The sequence below is a fragment of the Hippocampus zosterae genome, chromosome 8, assembly GCF_025434085.1.
Source record: "Hippocampus zosterae strain Florida chromosome 8, ASM2543408v3, whole genome shotgun sequence".
NCBI classification, from domain to species: domain Eukaryota; kingdom Metazoa; phylum Chordata; class Actinopteri; order Syngnathiformes; family Syngnathidae; genus Hippocampus; species Hippocampus zosterae.
This window is the reverse complement of record NC_067458.1, coordinates 20,363,716-20,376,207: the sequence shown is the minus strand read 5'-3', so window position 1 is coordinate 20,376,207 and position 12,492 is coordinate 20,363,716. Positions and strand designations below refer to the sequence as shown.

General features: G+C 42.7%; 1 long non-coding RNA gene across 1 annotated transcript; it reads right to left on the bottom strand.

Annotated features, from left to right (window-relative positions):
- Positions 1-424: 424 nt before the first annotated feature.
- On the bottom strand, positions 425-926 carry LOC127606221 (uncharacterized). The gene is made up of 2 exons (XR_007963756.1): positions 823-926; positions 425-495 (listed from the first exon to the last, which is right to left on the bottom strand). It is a non-coding gene; the product is annotated as an uncharacterized LOC127606221 (long non-coding RNA).
- Positions 927-12,492: the final 11,566 nt, after the last annotated feature.

The following is a 12,492-nucleotide window of genomic DNA, read 5'->3' as shown; positions in this document are numbered from 1 at the left end:
CTTTACTGGATAATAGTCCCCGTTAAAATGAAGAGCGCACGTGTCGTTTTTGCACCCAACAGCCTGACAAAATGTAGGCGGCGGCAATAAGAACAGGAAAAAAAAAGAAACTTATGCTGCTTCTCATTTCACAGCCAAATATCCCGGTTCCCAGACTTTTCAATGTAGCAAACCGCTCAGGAATTGTTTTGGAAATCAATGAGGGATCGTCTAAAATCTGCTGACGTAGCTAAAAAGAAGTTAGAGAGTCCTTTATTAGTTCAAACTGTAATAATAGTTTAAAGTCAACACAAGAATAGACCATGATAGCAGTCCTGCTGTAATTATTCTTTTCTTTTGAAAAGGTCATTTTCTCATCCGCTGGTGTTTGTTTATTTAAATACATACTCACAAACAGACACTCTTTTTTTCACGGTTACCGGTACTAAATTGGATGCATGCATTATTCATTATAAACCCACACAACAGGGACAAAAAAATATCTAGAAATTACACCTCAAGTCAAGTCAAGTCAGCAGTATTTATAGAGCACTTTCAAACAGCCATCGCTGCATACAAAGTGCTGTACATGGAGCGATTTAACATACACAATAAACAGTAAGACGAAATGGTAATAAAGGCGGTAGAAAGCACCAAGCAGTAAAATCATGCTGAGTCGAACGCCAAAGAATACAAGTGGGTTTTGAGGAGGGCTTTAAAGATGGGCAGCGAGGAGGCTTGCCGAAAGTTCAGTGGGAGGTCATTCCAGAGAGAAGAACCACCAACAGAAAAGGCTCGATCCCCTCTGAGCCTCAGTTTAGTTCTTGGTACTTCTAAACACACCTGGTATCATGATTCATGTGATATCACACATGAGCTGATATTATGGTTTGATACTATCATGATATCAGCTAGTATCACAGGACCAAAAATTTGCGAATATAATAGCACATCTGGATCAAGACCGGGTTTCTTGATCAAGGGTTGGACCACAGCATGTTTAAACTTGTGTCAGCCTTGGCTGCTCTGAGTCACGCACTGCTCCCCTGTCATGTGGTGTTCCACAGGGCTCAATTCTGGGGCCTTTGCTGTTCTCCCTGTATCTGCTCCCATTGGGTTCCATCTTAAGCAAACATGGTATTCCCTTCCACTGCTATGCAGATGACTGCCAGATCTATGTCCCACTGAGCAAGAAAGACGCCTTCTCATTAAGGCCACTCCTATCCTGTCTGGAAGAAATCAAAACCTGGATGGCACAAAATTTCTTGAAATTCAACGGAAAGAAGACAGAGGTGATATTGTTTGGTCCCAGTGGCCCTTGTACATTCCATCCTGTATACTTGGCCCCCCTGTCTCCTTATCTGAAATCAACCGCCTCAAACTTGGGCCTTAAACTGGACAGTGATTTCAAACTCAATCAGCAAATTGGTGCCGTTGTTAAATCAAGCTTCTTTCACCTTGGACAGCTGGCCAAAATAAAACCTCTCCTCTCACATGAACAGTTTGAGACAGTAATTCATGCGTTTGTCACATCCCGGCTGGATTACTGCAATGCCTTGTACTTTGGAGTCAGCCAGTCCTCCATTAAGCGCCTTCAGCTGGTCCAGAATGCCGCTGCTCGCCTCTTGACTGGTACTCGTAAGAGGGAGCATATAACTCCCACTCTGGCATCCCTTCACTGGCTCCCCATTCATTTTAGAGTTATTTTCAAGATCCTCCTCTTTGTTTTCAAATCTCTGAATAATCTCGCGCCACCTTACCTCTCTGAGCTCATCCGCCCTACACACCTGCTCGGCGCCTCAGGTCTGTGGACCAGTCTTTGCTAGACGTACCAAGAGCTAAACTGAGGCTCAGAGGGGATCGAGCCTTTTCTGTTGCGGGTCCCTCTCTCTGGAATGACCTCCCACTGATCATTCGGCAAGCCTCCTTGCTGCCCATCTTTAAAGCCCTCCTCAAAACTCACTTGGATTCTTTGGCGTTCGACTCAGCATGATTTGTCCTTGACTTTACTGCTTGGTGCTTTCCACCGCCTTTATTACCGATTCGTCTTACTGTTTATTGTATATGTTAAATCGCTCCATGTACAGCACTTTGTATGCAGCGATGGCTGTTCGAAAGTGCTCTATAAATACTGTTGACTTGACTTGACAAATCATGACTGGTATCATGATACAACTCTTATCATATCATGATACTGCTTGGAATCCCAATCAAACCGACAACACAAATCAGCTTATAGCGTGCTACTTTTTCTGCACGTTCATTTTGCAATAGAATCGTTGCTCTGTATCAACTACGAATTCCACTTGATTGCTTTCGAGCAAGTGTTTTCCGCAAATCTGTGTGCCAGGTTTAATTTGTGTGCTCTCTGGGTCCGTTCTACCCATTAACCTTTGAGTTTATTAACGATCTAGCATCCTCAGGTCCCACATCTTCCTGACGCCAGCACCACATGGTGTCCTATCTCACTCGCGCACCGCCGCACCTAATTCCTGCAAAATGTCAGGGGAAAAAAGAAAAGAAAAGAAAAAAGTGCCGAGTCATGCTCAATGGCGACTGAAAACAAGACATGGAGCTAATGTGCGGCACGCTCACCGTTGTGTGTCTGACACGCTGATTACAAAGCCAGCAAGTCTCTCGTGAGTTTCCGTGTTTTACATAATCCGTCTCGATGTTGTCGAGGGTTTTCTTATGCGTTACGCTACACGAATGCCGCGTAATGGATTCCTCACTCTGTTTTGGGACGAGACTTTGCGGAACACATTATGGGAAACTATGCAAGTTACATCGGTGTCGAAATTGAAATTCAAAAATTCCAATCAGTTCTCTGTTCCATTTGAGCTGCAGTTTGCTCGATCTTGAGAGGTTGTAAGTTTGAATTTGAATTTCAGAGTTGATTTACGGAGATAGGCCCAACACACATGTACGATCACCACTCTTACAATAATTCATTAATAATGAGTTGAATTAATAATAATTCACGCATAACTTCACGAGTTATGCGTGGCCTGCCAAATGCTTGAAAATACAGATTCGGAGAAACACTATCTGACAACAAAAAAAAACAAAACAATTATGTTTTAAAAAAATTACATTTGACAAAATCTGAAGTTACTATTATGATTATGTTGATGATGATGATTACTGTTATCACCATTCTAATTATTTTTATTATTAACCCTTTCAGGGACAGCTTATCACCTCATCAAGTTACGGGGTGCATGAAAGGGTTAATTGTAATGACAATATAAATATGATTTGATGAATATGTTGCGGTCTATCAATATTAATGATTATTTTAATGTTGATAATTCCCTAATAACCCAATTAGTCTGTACAATGACTGAAAAAAAACAAAACAAGTTCCTATATTCATTGATAAGTTAAATCAAAACAGAACTGCTCATGACAAGCGTTTATCTTGGAATGTTGAATGACTGAGTTATTTATTGATTGAAATGGAACTGTGTCATTTGAGCATTCATTCATTCAATCACCTTCCGAACCGCTTGATCCTCACTAGGGTCGCGGGGGTACTGGAGCCTATCCCAGCTGCCTCCGGGCAGTAGGCGGGGGACACCCTGAATCGGTTGCCAGCCAATCGCAGGGCACACAGAAACGAACAACAATTCACACTCACAATCACACCTAGGGACAATTTAGAGTGTTCAATCAGCCTGCCACGCATGTTTTTGGAATGTGGGAGGAAACAGGAGCACCCGGAGAAAACCCACGCAGGCCCGGGGAGAACATGCAAACTCCACACAGGGAGGCCGGAGCTGGAATCGAACCCGGTACCACTGCACTGTGAAGCCGACGTGCTAACCACTGGACTACCGGGCCGCCCGTGTCATTTGAGCAAGTTTACAAAATGAACACACACCCCCCCCCACACTTCCACTACCCCTCTATCAAACTCTTGTCACATTCCTTATTTATGATCATCTTTTCATTCCCTTGCTTGTCTGCCCCTGACGGAAACGACAGCCTTCGACATCTCCAACTCCTTGCACATCAAAGTGTTTGGCGGGGTCCAAACTTTTTTTGCGACTGACACTGATCCCTTCCACTACCTTTCCGTCGGCGAAGACACAAAAAAAAAAGATTGGTCCCGCTCTTCATGTATCATTGTCAGCCTGCCTCGAGAAAGCTGTCAAAAAAAAAGGCAAACCTACTCGCCTAACATTACGACTCACGCAGCCAAACGTGTTCCGCTCTTTCTTAAGCCGCTTTGCTGCCGAAACACCGAGCATCGAAGCTCATCTGATTTGAATGCCGCGTTCTCTGAGCTGAAGCCAGCGTGTGAATCACAGCTCAAAACATGAGCTCGGCGAGCTCTTTTTATTCCCAGCTGACTTCGTGTTTTATCATATAATAATGCAATTTCAAATTGGAACTGACTCCAAGCATCAAGGAAGATATGGTGCTCAACTTTGGAGGTGAAACAACCCCCCCCCCTGGCCCTTAAAAATAAAATAAAATAAAATACAAAAACATGGATACTGAGATCATTTAAGGCTAAATTGTCGTCAATTTTTTAATGTTAGGTTCATTGAAGGATTACGCGTACCATATTACTACGAAGCGCTATATCAATGTTCCGGTCTGTTTTAATATATTTTTTATTCGTAAACTACCCGGGCTTATCAGGCTTTCACGTTGTGAAGCATTGAATGTGAAATAGTTGATTCAAATTGTACCGTATGTATATTGAATAGATTTAGCACAATTATGCTAGGTGTTAGACCAGTTGCGAAATAACGGCTAGCATTGCGTGTTTCGCTTGCTTTGGTTAGCCACGGGTTTGCTTTTAGCAGACAGGCGGGGGAAAAAAACGTAAGTTTGGACATCGCTAGTCAATCTGGCCACCGCTGATTGTGTTATTTTGGATAATGCTAAATGCTCTCTTGGTTGACAGTTCAATCGCTAGTTAGCAATGCACTCACCATTATCCAACTTTTTTGCTGTTGTTTGTTTTTCTCACGGAAATGCTCAACTCACGTTCAGCGTTCGACTAGTGAAGCATTGAATGTCAAATAGTTGATTCAAATTGTACCGTATCTATATTGAATAGATTTAGCACAATTATGCTAGGTGTTAGACCAGTTGCGAAATAACGGCTAGCATTGCGTGTTTCGCTTGCTTTTGTTCGCCACGGGTTTGCTTTTAGCAGACAGGCGGGGAAATGCTCAACTCACGTTCAGCGATCGACTAGTAGGACTACATTTCCTTGGAACACAAGCAGGAGGTAGTTTGACGAAAAACATGGACGCCTGCTAGCGATCGCGATGGGAATGAGAATACGAATTTAATACGAAGGGACTTGAATTGAAAGACAACAAACTGTCGATTTTTGAAAAATTCAAAAGGATTTTCCATGTATGTGACATCCGTCGGCAGTTGTAATTGTCTTGGATGTTTGCAAAAACACATTTTTACTGGAGGTTCATTCAAGACTGTGATGACTTGAAATTGTTTTTGGCTTAAACACACGCGGTGGAATTGGAAGGTGCCGTTATCTGGACACAGACGTATATGCCTTAACGGGGCAGTGTTTCAGGCTTCACGTAATGATTGGTTGTTGTTTTCAACAGCGCCGTCTTTCAGTCACACGCAGAGACTTGTAATTTGTCTTTTATTTATGAACATGGGCGCTGAACGGATCTCAGGGACGACAACGGGAGGAGGATATCACGAGGCGGTTGCTGGCACGCGGTCTGATTTTGATCAAGGCTGCTGTACTCATCCCCGCCGATGTGTCACCTGTGAAAATAAGCTAATTTAGTTATGACACAGGGGCGGCCCGGTAGTCCAGTGGTTAGCACGTTGGCTTCACAGTGCAGAGGTACCGGGTTCGATTCCAGCTCCGGCCTCCCTGTGTGGAGTTTGCATATTCTCCCCGGGCCTGCGTGGGTTTTCTCCGGGTGCTCCGGTTTCCTCCCACATTCCAAAAATATGCATGTCAGGCTGATTGAACACTCTAAATTGTCCCTAGGTGTGAGTGTGAGCGTGGATGGTTGTTCGTCTATGTGTGCCCTGCGGTTGGCTGGCAACCGATTCAGGGTGTCCCCCGCCTACTGCCCGGAGACGGCTGGGATGGGCTCCAGCACCCCCCGCGACCCTAGTGAGGATCAAGCGGTACGGAAGATGAATGAGTTATGACACAGGCTCTCGTCTTTGTACGACGGCAGCATTTTGTCCCACGAATTGGAGACGGCGAGCGCAGGCAACACAAAGGAGGAGGAACATCACTCTCCCGGCAACGTGAGGACGACTTTGAATGCTAGTTTTCTCTCATTAAATTTATTACGGCCGTATGCTTTCAAAATGTTTTCAAATGCATTTCTGTTAGGTTCTTTGAAGAAGGCCTTTTATGTCCACATCAACAATAAGTGAAGGCTAATTTGTCTTTAGTGTCGACAAAAACATGAATGTACTGTATTACAACAAATTGTCTTTGTTTAACCCCGCCCCACAAACGTTTGGTTCTTTGAAGACTCTCCATTGCCTTTGATGTCTACATAAACAAATTGAAGACTAAATTATCTTTGATGTTCACAAAACCATAAGGTTTATTAACATTAATTGCGCCCTATTTTGTACATAGGCGCCCGTGGGTAGGCATAAAAATAGGCGCATCTTTATTTTTGTGCCGAGGAAAGTATCCTTGGCAGACCGGTGTGACGGAGTTGGCGTGCCCCCGGCGCACCTGACAATTTGGTGACCAAAAGTAGCCTCGATTTTAGACTACCTAAAAGCAGGTCTAAATTTTGGCACAGGTATTGTCATGTCATTGGCACAATTCCTCTGAATCATTGTTGAGATCAATAGAATAAATTATCAATTAAAAAAAATATTTTTAATCGCACCCTCTAGACAAATATGGGTGGCTTTATTTTTTTTAACCTTTGTTCCAATACATTCATTTGAAAATCTTCAAAGTCAAGAAAACCCTGGAAACTTGGTTTATTGAAAACATGTATACCTCGTATTCCATTCATTGAAGCCTCGTCTTTATTTCTCAACCATCACAAACGATGTTTTATTCATTATCGATGACTCCGTTGGCTTTGGTGTTCGCAAAAGCATGTTGGCGACAATGAAACGGACTTCGACGTTAACGAAACACGTAGGTTCAGTTAAATGAAGTTTCGTCAGTTCTGTTGATGTTAGCAAAATTCATCAGGTTCAAGACTTGTTTTTGATGTTTTAAAGCAGGTGCGGTGTGTTCAGATCATTAAAGATTAAATTGTCGTTGAATTGATGAAACGCAAGTCAGGTTCATTGAAGACTGGAGAAAAAAAATATTGTTGAAAATATTGTCGTCACACAGGCAAATTGTCATCCGGCGAAATGTTTTTTTTTTTTTGCCTCGGTGCTGCTGTTTTGGTGAGCAACAGCTGTCAAATTGGCTCAATATTTACGCTCTGTAATGTTTGTGTGTGAAAAAAAACACCTTTGAAATAAGGTACCTTTTTTTCCTTATTGGAAAATGGTGGCGTCTACAGTATTTGAGAAACGTTTTTTTTACATATCGGTCAGCTACTTTGTAACTCAAATCACTGCCACCTAGAGGACTGGAGGGGAACACCGTCTCTGTACATGCTGATTTTCCCGCGAAACGAATCAATCTCCCATTCCGTGCGCATTATTTTGTGAGCGATGTTATAAAAGGCAATGACAGGCCCTGTCCGGCTTATGTAAGAAGCCTTCGGGAAGGTCTTCATCTCAGCTCTCCAACACGTGACGGGCAGCCTTGTGCAACACGGTGGCATTTGCACTGTCTCATTGTCCCTCGGGTCAAGTGAGGTTGAGGTGAAATGATCTTTACATCGACCGAGCGCTGCCTCAGACACCGATAATGGGACCTTACCCTAAATGCTTTCAAAACCTGCTCCGGCTGGCAACATTAAAGGACACTCGGATTAAAAGCATATTGTCCGTCGACGTGGCAGCGAATTTAAAAGTCGCTCAAAGTAGTCAGCACTTTTGAGTCTTATCTTTTAAGTACATGGTCTTTTTGGGGGTTATTTTATTTTGTGAGGCTGGCAAAATAACAAAACTCAATCGTGCTTATCGCCCTCTCAACAAAAGAGCCGCAGACCACAGACATCAATACGGCAACTATTGTTCATTTGAGAACTTGTGCATGTGTTGATTGCTCAGAAAATACGACATACAAAGATTATTGACGCTTTACCTCACGTCTCGGCACAGCGTCAATTCACTTCTGCGCCGGCTTCAAGTTATCAATATTTGACATGATTAAATCGAGATAAAAGCCATGCGATACAGTACTTGATCGATATTTTGGTCTCCGCCTCTGTCGACCATTAATCAGAGTGCATCGCTCCTGTCCTAAAGGCTTTCCAGTGACTCCGGCAGAGCTGTACAATAGATTCTAAAATTCTAGTTATTTTCTGGAAATCAATGAATGGTTTGGACCGAGGATACAATACTTTTGTTCTTTGCTTTGCCGTTGAATGTCTTCAAGTCTTTGTAAATGTTTTTAAGTGCTGTGCTTTTGGTTGTGTGAAGAACATTAAGTTACCTTGTGTCGGAAATATTCTGTATTAATAGAACTGCCTCACCATCAAATACAGTACGTCCTCCTTCCTAGCGGGTTGCAGGTTTGTGGCCCCCCCTGCTATTTTGCGGATGTTTCTTCCATTTAATACAAGGGTGCCCAAACTTTTTGGATCGAAGATCTACTTTCGATCAACTAACCTCACGGGATCTACCCTTACCGACGCGCGCACGCACACACACATTCACACACACAAATTTCATATTTACCTGCTTTATTTTACTTTTTAAATATTTTTTTAGTGAAAATGAGACTGATAAGATGATTAGTGTGCAGTGTATATTAACACAAAAATATATATTACTAACATGTACAAAGACACACAAATGGTTGTTTGTTTTTTTTTCTTCTCGACACTCCTCGGATCTACTTGGGACCTGTCTTAGATATACCGGTAGATCAGGATCTACCTAATAGGCACCCCTGATTTAATAACTATTTTGGTGATTTTTTTGTGTGCAATTACATTTTTGACCACTAGATGGTGCAAAGTCATTTAGTTTGAGACTGAAAAAAACTCTGGGCTTGCAAATGTATCAGCAGTATATTGTCAGATGATACATTAAAATACATGTGGGGGAAAATAGGATTTGTGTGTGTGTGTGTACAGATATTGTGTGTACATATACGGTTTTTTTGCTTGGTTGAATACAAGCCGACTTTTCTGATTAAGATTTGTGTGTGTGTGTGTGCGTGTGTGTGTGTGTGTGTGTGTGTGTGTGTGTGTGTGTGTGTGTGTGTGACTCCCCAAATATGTTCGTGAACAAATACTTCTGCAACAAAGAAAATGACACAATACCGGCTCTTATTGATACTAAGTACAAGAAAAGCTGCTTTTGATGCCCCTGAGTCAATAATGCATCCTGAGAGATCATGATAGAAATACAATTACCTATCGCCTTTTTGTTCTTGCTTGGATCGAGCTCGTAAAAGTCGGATGAGTTTAGATGAGGCCATTGAGTTGATAAAAGCATCATGTATCATTGTGTATCAAGCGCTGCAACTTGACTCTTTTCAGACGCCGGCAGTTTTAACCACCCACGCCGACAAATCTTCCGCCGCCGGCGCGGCATAATTCAATAGGCTGCCGTGTTGCCATTCCACTTCGCCCCTTCCTTAATCTGGCGATGTTTCCGCGGTCGTCGAGGCAACGGAGCACCTTGTAATTTTGGGGGGGAGTTCATCAACCCACACAAACCTCCGAGGGCCGCCGCGTGCCTTGTGCAGCTTTAAGTGTAGGAGGTGAATCTGTACTGTTTTGCATCCGATTTGGAAAAGGCGACGCACGCAAATCCTTCGTTGAAACAAATAAAAGCCGTGCAATTAAACTGATGAGCCCGTGCTCGGATGTCTTGGGGCGGGTGGGAGGGCGGACTTAGCAACTGTCTCACATGACTGACACATAGCGGAAATCATTACACCAAATTCAGGTCACACGCTGCATGTTTTTGTGAACTTAAAGCCTTAAATAAACCGAACATGGACTGCTGAATACGTTTCTGTACAAATCAATGACAATTAAACTTTAAAAGTGCATGTTTTTGGAAACATCAAAGACAATTTAAAAACCTTAACATTAAAAAAAAAGTGCGTTCCAATGGGTTTGGGTATGTTTATATATTACTAGCTGGTTCGCCGCCCTCCGGGCGGCTCATCAGCTAGTTCCTGCGGAAGGCTGGTAAGGTGGGCCTTCGGCCCACAAAAGTGTTGTTGCTTGGTTCAACTTTTTGTTCATCTTCATTGCTTATCGCGAAAATAAAGAGATGTTTACCTCTACTAAATAACTAACAATTTCATTGCAATGCTTGTGGGTAGACAACATTTTTTCGCTAAGATGCCCGCGCGATCGTAGTGAGCCACTGCCTGAGCGGCGCAGTGGCGGCGCAGTGGCGGCGCGCAGCGGCCCGGTGAAGTAGGTACGTTTTGAAAAGGGACAGACGGAAGGACAGACCGCGTGCGGGACGACGCGCAATATATATATAGATTTATATTTATTGTTGTTATATATGAAATTTTTATCCTGTAAAAAAATTAACATCAACAACCCAAATGAGGGAAAAAGTCAATTTCTGGTGAAAACTTCGGTTCAAATGACATTCGTAATGCTAACTAGTAGCCAGCGAGCGTCGTGATACATACGCAAGGAAGTATAACCCTCCCCCAATTTAAAATGTTCGACGGTGGCGCTTCCAATGGCCGCCTGTCGCTCATTCGCTGACTCATTCCACCGATGTCCACTTAATTTTTTTACATTTGATTGGAGTATTGGCCCAACTATCGATCATCGCAAACTATTTCCACAGACAGGCTCTTGCCTTTGAGATTTTTTTTTTCCCTGTTTAACGACACTCACCGTAGCAGTTTGCATCACACGTTGCATCATCTCTGGGCATCTGCTTCCTCCCCTGCTACAAGTTCACTGCTTTTAACTCCACAGGCGGAAGACGCAGGTAAAAAACAAAACAACAAAAAAAACTGTGCAGCCACCTGCCAGACACCGGTTACTTTTTTTTTCCTCGCACAGTTTACATTGAACCACGGGATACTTGGTTTTGGATGGAAGCTGTCAAAAGCACAAAGCCCAACCTAAATTCTCCCGGATGGGCATCGCAGCACACACACACACACACTCAAAAAAGGCAAGCAGATGCAGGATGATACAAAATGTGCTGTTCCATTATTGCATCATGTAAAGAAATCAGCAGCATGTAAAAATCCTCACAAATTGAACTGCTCTGAACAATGAGGCCTTCTAAGCATAAAATAGCGTTTAGTTCTTATCAGCCAGAATGGTAAAAGAGCGAATAGGTGAATTTGTGACGCATGGAAAAAAAAGCCCATCCCAAACATAGCCCCTTTTTGCACAAAAAATCCTCCCACACACAAAAAAACGTCGACTCGCCCCAAAAACGCTTACTCTAGAAAACGCTCACATTTATTTAGAATACAAAAACTCACACACACACCAGCAAAAACCTCTCACATTTACCTAAAAAGTTGACATGCAACAAAAAAAGCCTAGCACAAATCAAACAAAATCTCACACCTAAAACCTCTCATTCAATAACAACAACAAAATACGTGCACTACAAAAACCCTGACAGTTATATAAAAAAACATCACACAATAAAACAACACATTCCTTCAAACCTCACTGATACAAAAACCTCTCATGCTCTAAAACACCACCCAAAAACTCACATGCAACAAAAAAGTCTGACAGGCATCATGCAATCTCCCACTAAAAACTCTCACAGTCACACAAAAAAACTCTCACTCACCATTAAACCTCTTTGACACCCAAAAAAAATTAAAATACCCAAAGAAAAACACCCACACTCACCCAAAAGACACCCCCCGAAAAGTCTTCTCACACCCAACAAAAAAACTCTCACACATTAAAAATCCAGCGCATAATCTTTCTCACTCGCCTAAAAAAACCCTCCAACTCACCGTAAAACCTCTTTCACGCCCCCAAACTTTTACCCTTGAAAAACTACGCACACTCCCACACCTCCCCAAACTTCGATCACTTGTCTAAAAAACTCAATTATACACCAAAAAAAAACCCCCTCACATGCCAAATATGACCAAAAACCTCTTAAACTCACAATAAAACATCCCTCGGGCACCAAGTGAGCATATTTCTCAACGTGACATCAGCTATGGGAAGTTGAGTTACAACTCAACTTGCCTAGTCAGCATCATTTTGATTAAGAGTTGAAACAGGAGTTCAGAACGTTGCTGCTCCCCCCCCCCCCCCACCTTTAAAGTCAATCTGAATTCCATAAAATGCTGCAATAATGACGAGATCCTGATTTAAATGAGCCACAATTGGTGTCTCTTTCCTGTCATCCATTTTGAGGACAAACAAGGTCAATGCTAAAAGCGTGCGTTGTGCCCCCCCCCCCCCAAACCCCCTCTTC